Source organism: Euleptes europaea, chromosome 4 (assembly GCF_029931775.1).
Source record: "Euleptes europaea isolate rEulEur1 chromosome 4, rEulEur1.hap1, whole genome shotgun sequence".
Taxonomy (NCBI): domain Eukaryota; kingdom Metazoa; phylum Chordata; class Lepidosauria; order Squamata; family Sphaerodactylidae; genus Euleptes; species Euleptes europaea.
The window spans coordinates 64,737,338-64,756,275 of record NC_079315.1 but is presented as its reverse complement, the minus strand read 5'-3'; positions in this window follow the sequence as shown (position 1 = coordinate 64,756,275).

Sequence of the window (18,938 nt, the reverse complement as noted above, 5' to 3'; positions counted from 1 at the left end):
TATAAGTAATATGAAGAAGTGTCCTATATTGTCAAACCTTCAACAAGCCCAGAATCATCATCTCTGAAGCCTTGTTGATATAGTCCAAAATTGTATGCAACTAGCACAAGAAAGGGAGAGTGGGGTCAAAGGCTGCTGAACCCACCCCTGACTTCCACACATTCATTGACTCTGTATGGACAGAAGTGTGTAGATGCACACAAGAATGAACAAGGGGGCACGATGCTATTCTTCCACCCACACACAATCTGAAGACGGCATCAGGGAGAGTATCTTCCCATGGTCACCAGCACCCTTAGAAAGCTTAAAGATGCTGTGATGTTACACATGCAAAACATGTATTCTGCTACTTAGCACTGATCCCATTAACATGAATTTAGCAGGGCTTAAATTTAACACAGGATTTCCCTGTTTATAGAAATATAACCCCCTTCCAATATCAGTCTTCAACAGAAATTGGCAAGCTATGCTTACTGATTCTTTCAAATTTTATAAAGTATTTTTTTCAAACAGTTGGTTCCCTTACTACATGCAGGTTACATCAATCAACTTTTATTTTGATACAATATCCGCTCTGTGTAGGTTACATTAAAAAATCATTTTTTAACTTCTTTACTCTTCTTTTTAGTATTACTAATATTCAGATATTATTTATGTTATATTCTTAGCCAAAGAGTCTGAAGCAGTATACGGTACTTAACCTTCCTCTCCCCATTGTAACCCTGCAGCCAACATAGTAAAGTGAATTAGACTTAGGTGCTATTCACACAGCCCAAATAATGCACATCCAATCCACTTTCAATGCACTTTGAAGGTGGATTTTACTGGCAAAATCCACTTGCAAACGATCATTAAGGTGCAGTGAAAGTGGATTGAAAGTTCATTATTTGGGCTGTATGAATAGCACCTTAGAGTTACTGGCCCACAGTAACCCAGTGGAACTCATGGCTGAGTTGGCATTTGAACCCAGATCTCCTAAGTTTGTAGTCTGACACTGTAATCAGTACACCACACTAGCTCGCATTCTGGCTCAGACTATCTTTAGACACATCCACAAATGACTGCATATGAAGTACACCATGTGATACCATACAAATAAGTAACTTATTAACTGATAAAAACTGTTTGCACCCGATTTATAGGAAGAACTCACGTCCTACAGTCAGCCAACGCTTGTGCAGTGGAACAATCTGTTTCGGGCAGGCAGCAAATGCTAACTTTTTAAAATCACCTTTTTAATTGGACTAACATGGTAAGCAAAAGGCATTCTTCTGATGACTCAGTTTTTTATGACAAGAATCCACCCAGTTTTCTCAAGTCAAGTGACGAGCCTCCTATTCTGAGCCCTACTGATAGCACCGGACCCAGGTTTATAAGGTATGTGTAGCGAGGGTGAGTTTTTTTCTTCCAAATGCTTAATTACCATTTGAGTCTAATAATTTATTATTAAGATGTTTCCAAAATTACAAAGTGAGCTCTAAGGACTTTAAGAAACTTGGGTAAGGTTAGCAAAGGATGAGTTTATTAAGGCCTTAAGGCAATGGATCATTGTGAGTAATTTTTTATATACCACCTCATAAATGGAGATTCTGAAGACACATTTTTGACTTCACCCTGCTGTTTAGGACTAACAGATGTTAAATTCCACAAAAAGTAACTCCCTAGATAAAAAATAGTTTCAGGTGGGTAGCCACGTTAGTCTGTAGCAGTAGAACAAAATTCCCTAGATAAAAAGTTAGGGAACTACTTTGGGATATCTAGAAGGAGATCCTTTCTAATTACATTACAATTACTGTCATATGCAACTTCAGGTCAGCACAGAGAATTCTAGTAGTATTTGTTCCTGACATTGACAGTGAATTCACATAAGATTATTTTGCATTTCGAAATGAATGGGTGGAGGGGAAATGGTCTAGTTCCCCAAGAACCATATTTAGCAAAGCATTGTGGGCCCTGTCACCTGTTCCATTCCCACACTGATCTCACTATTGATGATCCATAAGCCAGTAGAACAGGTGATATATTTAAATGGGACATGAGCAACTAGAGATCAAGGTCTAGATCCAGATAGCATCAGCACCATATTCCATATAATGTAGCTGATTTAATTGTCTGATATTGCCTTAAATATGAAAGCAAACAGAAGAAAGCTTCTGAACCCAGAACTCAAAGGGGTGCTGGAAAAGGAGTGTGATTTGCCACAGCAGGTAGAAGAGCCAAACAGCATGATGCTGCCTTCTTTGTGATGCATTTGGGGGAGGGGTGAATTAAACCTATATAACATGGGCATCAGCCCCACCCTGCTAACTTATATCCTCAAAATGTAGCTAAGCATGAGCTACCCAATACATTAACTTGGCGGGGCTGCCTACAAAAGACAATCTTCATAAGCACAATGGGAGGACGATCCATGCTGCAATCTTAATTTCTAGCTACTGTTGCTTTGGCCAGTATGATTATTTACCATTCACTCTGCCAGGTGAGCTGAACTGCCGGTGGCAAGCAGCACTCACTAAGTATCATTCCATGATTATGAACCCGTCCATTTCCAGGGGAGCCAGACAGGAATTGCCCACCTGTGGCTTGACAATAATACAGTAGCTAAGCCACACCAAAGGTGTAAACAAGGTACAAAGTATGTGGCTGTAGGGTAAAAACTAATTACATAATAATTAATAATTTATTTGAACACATTAACACCAAAGATAGATATATTACTGGTTTCACAGAAGTTCAAAAGTCCTCCTCAATTCTGTAATCCTTCTTTGAGATAAAATCCCTTTCACAGATAAACTCTTGGCAAGAAGTCAAAAGTCCTTTTTCTGTAATCTTTCTTAAAGATACATTCTTGGCAATGACATGACAACGGGCTTCTGGCTCTCTCCCTGTTGTGAATAATGCTTGCTTATCCATAGTAGAATATTTCAATGCATTATCAACATTCGAATAAACCTGTGGGTTGCCCATTATGTCAGGGGGCAGTAGCACCTTTTAACCTTTCCGGTTTGGCTGAGCAGGAGTCAATCACAGGTGTGTACAAGGGCCCAGTTACAGCAGGCAGGCAAGCACAGTGTCCCAAGGTGCAGGCTTGGCCTGCATTCCCAGGCCCTCACCCCCACCCTGTCAGCTTGCTTACCCGCCGCCTCATTACACTGCCCGCTGGGTCCCCAGCTGAGCCGTCTCTCTTTGCAATGGAGCCTGTCGGCTCCAGCGGCCAAACCGCCACACCGCACATGGCCGCCACTATCCAGGAAGGGAGAAGTATGGCTGGTCAGGCTCTAGAGAGTCTGCCACCACCTGCAGCCCTCCTGCCTTCCGAAAAACAGCTGATGATCGGGAGGGCAAGGGTGGGGTGAGGCAGGACCATATGGCCCATGTGCTTGTTAAAGTGGGCTGAAAGAGAGCTCGGGGACAGGAACTCTCTTATAGACTTGAGGGGGGTGGGGACAAGGGCAGTGGAGGGGCAGGACTGGCCTCAGGAGGATATAAAACCAGTCAGGAGCAGAGGCCAAGGAGGAGAGCCACGGGTTGCTGGGGCTGTGTATACCTGGCAAATCTTGTTTTATCTGGCCAAGGGCCGCAAATAAACTATCTCAATCTGAATCTGTATACCTGGCACACTGGCATCCACCAAGGGAGAGTCAAGCTCAGACTCCCCCTCAGACTGGTCTGAGGCCGAGGAAACTCGCCCGGTCTGGGCCCTTGCCTGCAAAGAGGGCTTCACCAAATCAAGGGCAGGGCTAGCACCCAACACACAGAAAGAGATATAGGCGGACACATTTGGTGACGGCAAGGGGTACCTGCTGGCATTTCCATTCTGGCTTGAAGCCTGGCTGGGGGCCCTATTGGTTTGGCTGGCAGGGTCCAGCAGAAATCATGGTGGATCCACTTGGCAGAGGCATGGAGTGGCTACAAGTATGGTCATGCTTGATTTTGGGACTGGTGCGGCTACTGCACTGATTTGGCTTTAACAGGGAATAAAGGAGGCTAAAGCGATTGTGCGTTTTCGCCCAATGAGCTTATAAGAGTATAACTCTGTTTAGGAGTGCACTATTAATCATGCTGCAAGGTGCTAGGATTAGTTGTGGCTTTCTTCAGCATATCTTTGGAACCTATTTATGATTAAATAAATACATATATACCCCTCTCACATTGAGGGATGCAAACTACATTTCTAATGTATCTCAATTAAAATTTTGGCATCTAAGAACTGTTGCAAAGTCTTTTTATATGTAAGTGGAGAATCAGCACTCCAGGGACAGTGTTCATTCCTATTACTTCTGAATTACTGGTCAGCAATCACATTTTTTTAAGTACAGCTGCTAAAAGTACATATATTTCTGGTAGCGCAGAATGGCTAATTGGGTAAAATATAATACAAATGACACAGTCCTTCTTATCTGTATGGCTATTATTCACAGTTGTATTCACAACAATGTGATCTTTAAGGAATTTGATGAAGGGATTCAGGTTGGTCAAAATCCATATCGTCGTCAGCTGTGACAGATGAATGATCTGAGGCAGTCATTAGATGAACAGCTGACAACTAGCAAGCAGGAGCCGAAGTGTGTGTGGCAGGCGGGCGGGGCAGGGATAGGGAGCAAAGGTATTAATTTCTCTTATATATATTTGATTAGCACTGATCAGATAAGAGCAGTGCTGGCGAACAAGGTTAAGAACCCTCTAGCTCTTTTTCTATTGCATACTTTGTAGTCAAATATGTGTTGAAGAAAAACAGGTGGCTTAATGAACCGGTGTCCTTCGGGAATCTGGACTGGGCACTGACACAAATGGGTTTTAAAACACAGGGGCTGACATTCCTTGAAAGGGCAGATTTCCCCCCCTTCTCCGTGCAGTCCTTTAAGGGTAGGGTGGTATTCACCCAGTCATAAAAGCTTCTCAAAAAGATATTAAACATTTAAAACATTGACATGAATCTAGTAGTCTAATGCAATGTTAAAATCAGTATTTTTATATACTTTTAAAATGTGTTACTATTGCATATTATTTAGACTCAAGCCATGTAAAAAATAGTTATATTCAGAATGTACGATATATTCGGTTTCACAACCTGAAGTTGTGAAAAGATCTGAAATTTAAAAATGTATATGTTCAATGAATAAATATACTCCAGTATCACAGAAATAAGAATTGCATGATAGCACTTCTATTTCAAATCCAACTAAAACCATATCCAGCATTCAAAGAACTGCACAACTAGTTCCATGTGTTCAAAAAGCTTCAGTTTTGAATTCATAGTAGCCTCCCCATGTCTTATAGCAAATCTTTTTTGAAACTAAACAGGTTTTGAGATAGGATAAGGCACAGATGTCTACTCTTAAAACAAAGAAGACAAATAGTTACATTAAAAGTACCCAAAGCATTAACTGCTCTTAAAACAGCTCTTTGGCTGCTGACCTAGATACATATTTCATCATCAATATATATCTAATTCTCAACATGGTCCTATCTGTGGATACTTAAATCAGGAGATTGGGGCCATGAACAGACAAGACAGATCTTTCTACAAACATGAGAAAAGCTCTAGAAACATTAGAAAATCATTTATTTTAATCAACCTTGAGGGAGGTTGTTTGTGTGTAAAGTGCCATCAAGTCACTGCCAACTTATGACAACCCCAGCAAAGGGCATAGAAGGTAAATGAGAAACATAGGTGGTTTGCCAGCCCATGGTCATTCAGAAAGTTTCCACAGCAGAGTGGCGATTTGAACCTGGGGCTCCCAGATTCTAGTGTGACACTCTAATCATACCCCATACTGAGACCAATCAGGACCTTCCTTTTTACAAGTTACCTATAGTGCAACTCTAAGCAGATTTACACCCTTCCATGCCTATTAATCACAATAGACCCAGAAGGTTAGAATTCTGCTTATCACGGCACTGTCAATCACTATATCATTATTCAAAGTAGCATTTCAGCTGCAGGGAATTTGCTTTTTCCCAGCATTGTCTACAATATTCATAGAATCATAGAATCATAGACTTGGAAGGGACCACCAGGGTCATCTAATCCAACCCCCTGCACAATGCAGGAAAATCACAACTACCTCCACCACACACACCCAGTGACCCCTACTCCATGCCCAGCAGATGGCCAAGATGCCCTCCCTCTCATGAACTGCCTAAGGTCATAGAATCAGCATTGCTGGCAGATGGCAATCTAGCCTCTGCTTAAAAACCTCTAGGGAAGGAGCACTTACCACCTCCCGAGGTAGTCTGTTCCACTGAGGAACCGCTCTGTTAGAAAATTAGAAAATTCCCTCAGCATTGCATATTTTTTAGGATTCCTTAAAGTTTAGAGCATTAATTGTAACATAGCTATATCAGAGGGAGTAAGAGGCATATTTTGTAAATTTACAATACATAAACAAAAAAATTACAATACATAAATATTTACATTTTGTAAATTTACAATACAAAACCTCCAGACTAACAAAGACTACAGTCCACAATAGCCATGCGGATTAGCCTTAGATTCCACATGTTAACAGATCACTTCAGGATACAATGGTTCCACATTAACATACCACACCCTCACTAGCACATTATCTTGATACTTACAGGACAATGATTTGCACATTACCTTTAATACTTTGCAGGACAATGACTCAGCTCAAACCCAACCCCCTTCTGACTATATATTACTCTTTCTACACACTTGACACTGAGAGACACTGTCCTTCAGTGTTACTCCTCTGGACATGCCTGCCACAGCTGCTGGCGAAACGTCAGGAAAGAAAATACCAAGACCACGGTTACACAGCCCGGATAACCTACGAGAACCAATTACAATACATAGTTTGTGTTCTTACATATTTACATTCTCAAGAAAACACAAAAACTTTGACAAACATCTATTATGCACTAACTATTTTTGTTTCGTTTGAATATAACCAATTTATTCATATACATAATACATGAACAGTCAATCATTCTAATTGGCCAGGAACATTTATTCAGTTTTCCTAGCTGCTCTAAAAGATTCCAATATGGTGCACCTCACTGACATATTTTTTTACACAGAGACCCAACACAAATCATTTCAGCTAACAAAGCTACATTTAACAGTCAATTGCACATCATTTTCTGCCTCATGTATCCAAGTCTGAATTTTTACACAAAACTCCAAATATGTTTTCAGAATTGTCATTATTTATATTTCATCTGCAATAAGCATTAGAAGAATGGTGTCTCTTACTTAATCTGGATGCTCTATGACACACTGAGGGTAACATTTTAACCAATATTCTTTTAAATTATCAATGACTGAAAGGGTAGCCTTATGCAGAGAGGCAGACTGGCCATTATAGCCCTGAGGCAAAGTTGCAGCGCAGACTGGCCATTATAGCCCTGAGGCAAAGTTGCAGCGGGCCAATATCCTGTCTCCCCTACTTGGCCTACTCTAGCCCAGGGGTAAAAGGGTGGATGTACCTGCATAGCCTGGGGAGAAGGCACCTGCCCTGGGCAAGCCATGTGCAGTACATGGACACAGGGCCACGTGAGCCACACATGGACGGTGGTACCCAGCAAGGGTTGCCAACTTCCAGGTACTAGCTGGAGATCTCCTGCTATTACAGCTGATCTCCAGCCGATAGAGATCAGTTCACCTGGAGAAAATGGCTGCTTTGGCAATTGGACTCTACGGCATTGAAGTCCCTCCCCTCCCCAAACCCCGCCCTCCTCAGGCTCTGCCCCAAAAACCTCCCGCCAGTGGTAAAGAGGGACCTGACAACCCTACACCCAGCTGAGGGGAGGCATGCAGTACATGGATCACCTGCCTAGCAGAGCTGTGCAAGTTGTGTTACCAGCAGCCGGAAGCCTGGTTCTTTCTCCTTCCCTCCTATGGGGGAAGGGCCACGAGGTTGGGGGACCCTTTTCCAGGGCCATTTTTTCCTCCCAGCCTGCCTCAACAGGAAGAGTTTTATTTAAATCACTTTCCCAAGTAATATTATTTTATTCTTCAGCATACCTAATTTCATCAAGCTTTTACACATTTTAGATAACAATGAAGCATTATTTGGCCCTTTAGAAATATATTCATATAACTCCACAATAACCTACATATCATGCCAAAATGTGCCCATAATGCAAAAGAAAAGCTTGCCTTATTACAACATCTTGATGTGAAATTATACTTGGTCCATATTCCAGATCAAATCCAAAAACAAAGATGGTGCTTTTTTATCCAAAAAGAAAGATTGTGATTTTTATTACATAAAACTAATATAACATTGAGATAGTTCCTAGAAGAATATACATTTCGATTTCTCCCAATTTGGCCCAAAATATACATTACATGTGATACGAGTTCATTTCACACAGCTGCAAAGGGGAAGGAGGTGCTTCCTCCTTCCCTTCCACACCATTTTTGCTAGCAGAAATGGTCACGGGGTGGGGGGGTGCTTACCTTTTCCTTAGACTCCATGTGACCTGCAATGGACAGCTCCCTCATGGCTGTTTCCATTGGCAAAAACTGCATTGGAGGGAAGCCTAAAACCCTTCCTTCCCCATCACATGTTTAGAACCATGTGGAGTAAGAGAGAGGTTTTTAAAAATAGTCCCCATGTGCTCATTTGCCTGAGAGTTGGATCGGGCACCCATGACATGACTCATGTCACACATAGCATGTATTTTGTCCCTTTGTGTTTGAATTTGTTTTCTGTTTATTAATAGCAGCATAAATCATGGCTAAAGGGAACTTCCATGCTCAGAGATAGTGTAACTCTCAGTGCCAGTAGCTGAAAGACAACAACCCTTGTTTCGATGTCCTTTTTGTGGGCCTTCTAGGGCATCTGGTTGACCACTGTGGGAAACAGGATGCTGGAATGGATGTACCAAATTTACAATCCAACAAAGCTTTTCTTACCCAATAATAACTAGTGGGTGTTGCACTGCTGGCAGGTAGATCAAGGCTAGAATGTCACACTAAAGGGTAACAATGCAATTTTGTAATCTTCTAGAAGCACCCTTAGGGTATGGATTCCCAACAGAATGGTGAGTTTCAACTACATTGCATTTGCTTTTCACTGAGATGTTTTACAGCATGTATAATACATAGGCTATTAAGAGTACATAATAATACAGCTACTATTGACCCTCATACCTGAGTAACAAGAGCTCTCCACTGAACACTGGAATATAAGCTCACCATTTCTGAAGAGTTTCCATCCCCACTGGCAACTGCTCAATTTCCTATTTATTTTTTATAAGATTGTGTGAAACACAAGGACACATTGAAACATTAATGTTTTAATGGCAGTGAAATGGTGAGCGGCTCAGTTCACTCCCAAAAGAATCAGGAGTACAGCAGAAATCCCCTCTGCTCTCCTTTGCACAGATTCCATTATTTTGATTCTTTTGGTGGCCCCATTGTGTGTAAAACTGCCAAATTCAAATTCAAAGGTAGCATTCAGATGTCATAATAAACTAGGGTTGCCAACCTCCAGGTACTAGCTGGAGATCTCCTGCTATTACCACTGATCTCCAGCCAATAGAGATCAGTTTCCCCCTGGAGAAAATTGCCACTTTGGCAATTGGACTGTATGGTGTTGGAGTCCCTCCCTTCCACAAACCCTGCCCTCCTCAGGCTGCGCTCCAAAAACCTCCTGCCGGCTGTGAAGAGGGACCTGGCAACCCTATGATAAACCATGGGGATTTAAAAACTCGAATTTATGTAACAGACTCTGATTAGTTTTCAGGCATCTATGGACTGGGAATGCAGATATCACAACTACAGTTAATACAACCAGTGGTTAACAAGCTAACTACAAACCCTAATCTGAAATTCCATCTTGGTGCCAACCACCAGTTTCTGGGCCCATCTACATTCAGCCCATGCAAATCAGCCTTCCATCCTTCCGAGGTCGGTGAAATGAGAACCCAGCTTGCTGGGGGTAAAGGGAAGATGACTGGGGAAGACACTGGCAAACCACCCTGCAAACCAAGTCTGCCATGGAAACGTCGGGATGTGACGTCACCCCATGGGTCAGGAATGACCCGGTGCTCGCACAGGGGACCTTTACCTTTACCTTTTTATCATGACATCAAAGGGAAGTCAATGAGGCCTCCTCATGTCTTTAAGCATTGCACAGAATGAAGAATGTCACCAGGTGCAGTATTTTTCCCATTACAGTACTACAATAGCCAGAGAAGCCTCCCTTGGCTGAACTTTCCCCTCTGTGTAACTCTTAGAGCAGTGGTTCTCAACCTTTTTTGCTCCATTCCCCTTTCACCATTGTTCTGATACGGCAAAACGGGGGTTTGTGGGGGGAGAGAGAGACCTGCAGATCGTTATTCAAGAAAACAGTTTATTCTGGCAGCTGCGACCCAGAGCACTCTACCGAGTAAAAATCTCTGAGCCCCGATCATACTGAGGAAGGGATATTTATCCAAATTCAAAATATGACAACCCATCAACATTCAGGGTACGCTGATAGCACTCCAGACATAGAGGCGGCGCAGTACAGTTCAGTTCTATCCAGTTTCTCCTATCAATGTTTATAGTTCACTCTGACTCTTAACCCACTTCCTTAGCACACAGACATACAGGGATATTCTGCCCAGCAACAAGCCATTCCCTGGCTGTCCTAATACATTTTACAGAAAGGAAAAGAGATTATTACAAATTGCTAAATCAGTGGATCTTCCATAGTCAGGGGAAGTCTACCTGCTGTCACAGTTCAGAATATAATTCCTTCCTTCCCAAGATAGTCATAAACTTTATCTAATGTTGCATATTAAATTAAAAACAAACTACAATTTTACAGATTGTACATATCTACAGGACTTTGTTAAATAGTGGTCCCAATTTCCCCCCCCCCGGAACCCTAAAATTCCCCCCCGGGGGGGGGAATTCCCCCCTTGTTGAGAACCCATGTCTTAGAGGATACAGGAGCACTTTCAAGATTCAGATCTGAAAACCTAATACAACTGAGCTTGTAAAGAGGCTATGCAGATGTAAATGCTATGATTACAAATAGGTTGTGGGATTGCACACTGCCTCTTCCTGTCCTTCTGTTCTCATTTATTTGTTTTACAGCGTATCTAGTTTGCCTCTCTCAGTAACACTCAAGGCAGATCACAATTAAAATATTTAAAGCCAACAAACAAAAACAAAACAACATTGGGTTGGGAGGTGTTGAGCAAAAGCCCCATACAGAAGCAACGGTAGGCTCTTGTCGGCTTTTCAAACCCTCAGTTAGAATTAACAATGGTTATCCTCAGTGCAGAAGAAATTACATATTATGAAACATGCCGCTTAAGAAGAGACAGGCTAGAAGAATGCTGCACCCCATTCCTGAACGCATAAATTTCATTAAAAGATGATGAGTGTTTGATCTGTTTGAGTTTAGGGTCTTCCAGGCTACATTAAGAATTAATATATAAAATGTGGAGGTGGGCTGCTTTTTTGTTTTGTTTTCTTTTTTTAGCTGGGGGCTTTTCTAAAAGCCAGTTAAGGTTTGAAACCTACATCACCATTTAGCCATTTATACTGGTTAGCAGTTTTCTGACAGCCATAAGCCAAATTAATTACTCTTTCGCCCCCTCATCACACCTATTCATAACTCTCCATTATTATGTAGTATACCACAGAAAAGCTGTCTGTAGCCTCCACTCACCAGAGGGCATCTTATAGATTGGTTTTATTTAAGTATTTATATCCTGTCTTTCTCCAGGAACTAAATGCAACAAACAATGAAATCACTATTACAAAAATCAAGAAATATATAAACCTGATGTTGCCCACAAAACAGTTTCTAAACACAGTAATTTCTATTAAAGGGTCTCCGGAACAAAATTGCCTTACAGGCCTTCCCGCAATATAGTTTTCCGAAGAGAAGACATATAATACTCAGCCAGAATCCAAGTGATTTCAGTAAATCCAGGCATATACATAACAGAGACAAAATCAGTTAGTATAATCTCTTTTATTGAAGCAAATCTAGAGACATGTGAATGCTTCTGCGCTTACACATTCTTTGTGAGTCAAAAGTAGGCAAAGCATGAGATCGCCAACTCTTTTTATTTGAAGGGATATATACACACCCATATCCAAGAGGGCATTAGGATGAAAAACTATACAGCAATGTGATAGGGCCAAATCATATTATATTGGATTGGGTTTGTTGACTGGGAATCACAGACACCAGGACTAGAGCTGAAAGTGAAACAAAGTCAGTTGTTTAGCACAGTGGTTCTCAACCTGGGGCCCTATGGCCCCCCAGGGGCCCTCAGGATATTCCAAGGGGGCCATCGGTGAAAATTGCATAAATGGGGGGCCACAGCACAAGACTAGCGGTCCACGGAAGTGAGAAGTGAAGAAAACAAAGAAGTGACCAAGAAAAGAAAACAGAAAACAGAGAAGTGAAGAAAATAGAAAACAGAGAAGTAGAGTGAACAGAGAAGTGACCGTGCTGCCCAGTGGATAGATCGCCATGCGCACTCTGCAACAACATCGCTTCTGCTTCCTTCTCTCTCCCACTTCCGCGCTCCACCACTGCGCGCACCAAGCTGTCCGCATCTCGTTTGTCACGGGCAAGGTGCGTGGCTGCAGCAGTGTGTGTGGGGGGGTGCTGTTTCTTCATTACTTTCTTCATTGCACTTCTATGCATCGTTTGCAACTGTGAATTTTTGTATCGCTGTAATCTTGTGCAACGGTGGTAGAGGCTTTGTTCTCCCTTGTATGTGAACATTGTTATTTATTTATAAATTCCCTTTTTGTGGGGTATTTTTTGTAAATTTCAGTTTCCTAATAAGAACTGCATGTGTGCCTTTTGTGTGGCTGTTTATGCTTCTTTGTTCCTTTGCTATTTACAAACAAAACATTTAAATAGCTACCTTTCTACCGGTAGGACAGAAGGGCCACAGGAAGGAAACAAGGTCGGAAGGGGGCCACGGTCGGAAAAAGGTTGAGAACCACTGGTCTAGCAGAATGGCTTTTCCCCCCAATAAATACTGGAATCTCAAATACTGAATAGTCAGTGACAGGAGGAGGCAAAACATTAAATATGTAGAAACAAAATTTGATTTCTTTCCAGCTAGAAATAAACATCCAAGAAACCACAGCTGGCTTATCCTCCAGCTCACCACAAGGTGGTTTCTGGGTTGCATCTTTGCCCCTCAACTGGTAAGATTTTAACTTTGCTGGGCATCCCCAAAAATAACTCCCACAGCTCCCTTGTGCCTTCATTTTATATCTCAGGCTAACAGTTTTGTGGAAAGCAAGAAAATCACCACCACAACTGCTAGAGAAGGTACTGGATAGCAATCAACACTTAAAATAACCCACGAAACCCCACTCTATATGGATTAAAGTTATGAAATGTCATGGACAGTAAGATGAAGGAAGGTTATCAATTCTCCTTCTTTGAAATCTTGTCAGAAAAAAAATGCTAATCCCTGCAAACAGGCAGTGGCAGAGGTGTTTATTAGCCTAGCCTTTCCATCACTTCTGTTTACATACCATCTACCTATTTCTTTTATCTCTATTTAATATAGCAAGAATAAAAGAATAAATACCAGAAGAAATATAAGCAAAACAACAGAACAATAAGAACCAATGTCAACATTAAATGAGCTTCCCTTATAGGAGAAAACAATGGAGGAAATATACAGAAAAACAGCAACTCAAAAACAAAAAGGAGCATTTGGGCACTTCAGAGACTTCAGTCCTTTATGCATGGGTACTTTGACTCAAGTCACCCCCGGACTGACTCAGTTGTTCCTTGGAGTTTTCCATGAGTTTTCTATCCCTCCGAGTTGACCTTGTACCCACCCAGCACTTTTCTCGGGTATTCCCAATGCTGTTTTGCAATGGATTTAAAATCTGCTCTGAGATCAACTCGGTTCAAATTGTAGTTATTTGTGTGCATAAGGCATTTGGGTTTTCCCCTTCTCCTCCAGCCAAGCTGCAGGGCAGGGAGGAAGCAAGTGTTTGAGTACTCAGGAACCAACTTAGCTGCACTTGCATGGGCTCCATTGAAATACATTACAGCCCAAAATAGTTGCAAAGAACATGCGGAAAGGATTTTCCATTACGGTCACTTGGCCCAGATAGACTACTCTGAGATTGGAGTAGTCTATCTGGGACAAGTGACCTTAATGAAAAATCCATTCCAGATTTTCTTTGTAACTGTTTTTGTGCTGTAATGTATTTCAATGGAGCCCATGCAAGTAAATTGGCAATCCTGGCTCCCATGATCTTCAATGGACCTTCCAGCCTCTCCCATTGTTTCCAGTAGGCAATCCTGTCATTTCTTTTAATACATCCCTTTGCAGACTACAGCCAATTACAAAGCAGCATTTTCAAGGGACAGGGACTCAGATGCTCCGGATTTGTGCTGGTGATTCTGCAGCACAAAAATTTTCTCCTGATACTCCAGGACTTTCTTTAGGGCAAACAACCACCATGCATAGGATTTTGAGAATTCAGATCAGAAAAGTGTGGGTCAAGGGAGTGTCGAACCCAAGGTAAAATTCCCATGCATAAAAGACCTAACAGATATATGACAGCATAGGTTTTTTGTGGATTGGTGCCCATTTCATCAGGTACAAGAAGATTGTTCTCAGTTGGCACACATACATGCACGAATAAGTGGGAGTAAATAGCAACACCAAAAGCCCTTAAGACCCCAGAGGTAGACAGTGCCACCCTAAGCAGAGTTACACTTTTCTAAATCCATTGACTTAGAAAGAAGTAACTTTGTTTAGGATGCCTCTGACAGTATTCAGAAGTCTACTAGTTTCTAGCATGTTTCCTTGGAAGTAAGTCCTATTTTATTCAAGAGAGTTTACTCCAGGAAAGTGCTCTTAGGAATGTAGTCTATGTAACTTTCTATAGCCCCAGCTATCTCTGTAGTATTCCAGCCACAAACATTTCCAGCAGAAACACTCACGGTCAGTTACCAGAGATGTTTCTCCCTCTGGAGGGAAGATGAAGTTAAAATTAAACACTGTGCAGATATAAATCCCAATGCCCATGAGTCTAAGATCTTAATCATACTGAAGCAAAATAATAAAGGGAAGTTGCCAAATCCCATTGATGTAAATCCAATTATAATGTTAGGAGTTATGGAATCCATGGTCATAGCACAGAGAGGAGATTATGCAATCATCAGAATCTGTCTCACTTTAACATTATCAAGGAACCACTTACTAATCAGGAATATGTTACACAACAATCGAGAGCATCCTGTGATGGAGATGAACAAGCAAAAATGTAACATGAGTACAAAATAGGGGTGCCAGGTAGTGGCACAGCATCCATGGGAGCTTTGATGGTGGGACAAGGGGTGGAAATGATGTAGGGCTATGTGCCGACGCCACATCAAGGCAGAAACCTGGACATTATGTCAGAGCATTGATAGTACGCTAGTAGGGTTGCCAGGTCCTTCTTGGCAACTGGTGGGAGTTTTGGGGGGCAGGTACAGGGGGCACCAATCCACATCCCTGCACGATGATGTCACTTCTGAGACAATGTGGAAGTGCCAACATTGCACCACGGGAAAGCTCTAGCACTTGCCCCCAAACTTACGGTTTCCTGGTAGCTGGCAGGAGCTTTTGGGAGGCAGGTACAGGGGCAGCAGTCCACTTCCCAGCACTATAACGTCACTTCTGACACAATGTGGAAGTGCCAGCATCGCACCAGGGGAAAGGTCTAACATTTTTCCCAGTTTCCATAGAGTTTTGGGGAGAATAATAGAGAGTGCTTGGTGTGGTGCCAGCATTTCCACATCATGTCAGAAGTAATGTCATCATACGGGGACATGGCCCACTCTCCCCCTTTTGGTCGGCCTGCTTCCACCTGCCAAACATCTTAGTGTCAGCGGGTAGAGGCAGGAATTACCAGGAGATTCCCCCCCATTAGCGGGCACCTGTGAACTCTATGTGCTAGAATTACCATAGGGATTACCATAGTTTCTAGAGTGTTGGCTAACAGCTAATGTAATGTCTGGGGCTTTGCCCAGATGCAACATTATCATATAGCCAAACATCATTCCCACTTCCCACCCTTTTTCCCTACTGGTCTGAGAGGCAAATGCTGATGGAGGGCCCTTTGCTGGGAGATTGCCCACCCAAAGTGGGCACTTGGCATGCCTAGCCAAAACAAAGGACAAAATCTTACAAGAGAAACACTAAAGTACTTAAGAGAGCTAGGAATGCAAAATAATGAGCCTGGCTCAGGAAAAAAAATCCCACATCCAGGCCAGAAATGCTTTTCTTAATGAAGTGAGCCAAAATTTCTTTAAATTTCTGGTGTGTGTGTGTGTAAAGTGCCTTCAAGTCACAGCCGACTTATGGCGACCCCTTTTTGGGGTTTTCATGGCAAGAGACTAACAGAGGTGGTTTGCCAGTGCCTTCCTCTGCACAGCAACCCTGGACTTCCTTGGTGGTCTCCTATCCAAATACTAACCAGGGCTGACCCTGCTTAGCTTCTGAGATCTGACGAGATCAGGCTAGCCTGGGCCATCCAGGTCAGGTGGACTCATAAAAATCTGAGATAATTCTGAGCAGCTTGGAAAACATACCATCTAGGAAGTTACAACAGTAGGGTTGCCAAGTTCCCCCTGGTTAGTGGTGGGGGATGGGGGTGCCAGATCCAGGTTGGGAAACTTCTGGAGATATAGGGGTGGAGCCTGGAGAGGGGAGGGATGTCAATGAGGTACAACGCCACAGAGTCCATTCTCCGAAACATCTGCTTTCTCCAGGGGAACTGATCTCTGTAGTCTGCAGATAAACGGTAATTCTGGGGGATCCCCAGGTCCCACCTGGAGGCTGGCATCCCTATCCAACAGAAATGATAGTAGAAGGCTACTAGCTTTCATTAGTTCTCAATGCCTTGCTAATATTAAAATGCCAGTGCACTTATCCTTGGGAATGGTAGTTTGCCAGCTTTCTGGACCTATAATGAAGTTCTTTGCAGAACTACCATTCCCAAGAATCTTTGAAACTGAGTGTAGCTTTCTCTCTGAATGCTTATGCTAATAGGTGAAGTTTTGGTAAAAGGAAAACAGGAAGAGAAGGAAACTGAGAGAAGGGAAGGCCAAGGACAATGGAGCTTGGAATCATCCCAGTCTGTTATTTCAGAAAGCTTTTTTTCTAATAAAATTTGGGGGGAAACTGGGGGTGGGGGAGCCCATTCTAACCTTTGGGAGGACTTTGTCTAGCTCTAATGTTCAATAGAGTTTATGTGCAATGCTAGATCGATACAGTTGCTGGGTGTATTCCCATGAATACAGTGAATCTCACCATTAGGAAAGTATCCTTAGGACTGCAGCCACAGCGTCCTGCATAGGGATCTTTTCTACAATGCATGTCTGTACTTTAAAAGAAATTGGTACACACAGGGCTTTAGAGGACCAAAATAGGAAATTACATCCAAGTGTGAATGATGCCATTCCCCTCCATTGAGCAAGGAGGGGGACAGGAAGTATTGAAGGACATCCCCTGCCAGAACCAGTTAAGCGGCAACCCTAGAACCAGCAGAGATGGCAGAAATTGGGAGTCCTGCTATCAGATTGAAGTTCCGGCCTTTGTCAGGAGAGCCCTAGGAAGAAGGGCCTGAAATCAATTATCTCTGACTACTTTACTAGAAAGCTTACAAGACCTAGTTAAAGATACGCCCTTGGAACCCAGTCATTATTTGCCAGCCCTTTTTAGAAAAAGCTTCCCTTAGTGTTATATATCCCCTTAAAGTTCTTGGTACAGTAGAGTTGTTGGAACACACCATGGCTTAGGCAGAAGCTGCTAGTTAAGGTTGCCGGGTCCCCCTGGCATAGGGTTGCCATCTCCGTGTTAGGAAATACCTGGAGATTTGGGGGTGGAGCCTGAGGAGGGCAGGGTGTGGGGCAGGGAGGGCTTCAATGCCATAGAGTCCAATTGCAAAAGAAGCCATTTTCTCCAGGTGAACTGATCTCTGTAGGCTGGAGATCAGTTGTAATAGCAGATCTCCAGCTAGTACCTGGAGGTTGACAACCCCACCCTGGCAACTGGCAGGAGACTTAGATTTGAGAGCCAGCATGGTATAGTGGTTAAGAGGAATGGTTTGGAGCGGTAGACTCTAATCTGGACAACGGGGTTTGATTCCCCACTCCTCCACAGGAGCAGCAGACACTAATCTGGTGAACTGGATTTGTTTCCCCACTCCTACACATGAAGCCAGCTGGGTGACCTTGGGCTAGTCACAGCTCTCTTAGAGCTTTCTCATCCTCACCTACTTCACAAGGTGTCTGTTGTGGGGAGAGGAAGGGAAGGAGATTGTAAACCAGTTTGATTCTCCCTTAAGTGGTAGAGAAAGTCGGCATATAAACATCAACTCTTCTTCTATCGTTGGAGGGGGCCTCGCCAGTGACAGACGAATGTCACCAGCAACATGCTGGTGTCACTCCTCATGTGCCCGGAAGTGATGTTATCAATTTTTGAAATGTGAAAGTGCACCAAATTATTTATTCTGAAATAAATGAATACAGATCAGTATAATACAAAAATATTTCAGAAAATCGCAGTTTTAGCATGTACAAATATTTTCTTAATCCTATTTGTGTGTGACAGTGTTGATTCTATTATAGTGCAAGCTCAGACTCGGGTTAGAGTGGATTAACTCATTTGTCAATACAATTAAAGTGGTTAAATCTTAAACAAAGGAAGCTATTTTTCATCCATTCTTCCGTGCATGTTTCTGTAAGAAATAATGATTTCAAACCAGTATTACTGGCTGTAATATAAAACCACAAGTACTATCAAAGTTTAAGTAACTGGAAGGAAGCCACATGTTCTAATATATTAATCAGGGGTGGAGAAGATGCCATCTTTTGGCCTTTTCTGTAAGAGGCATAGAGCTCTCCCTTTCCCCCCTGCACATTTTAAAGCTGTCTAGAACTTTAACATTTAGCAGGTTTTAGCAGGAAAAGCTTCACCAG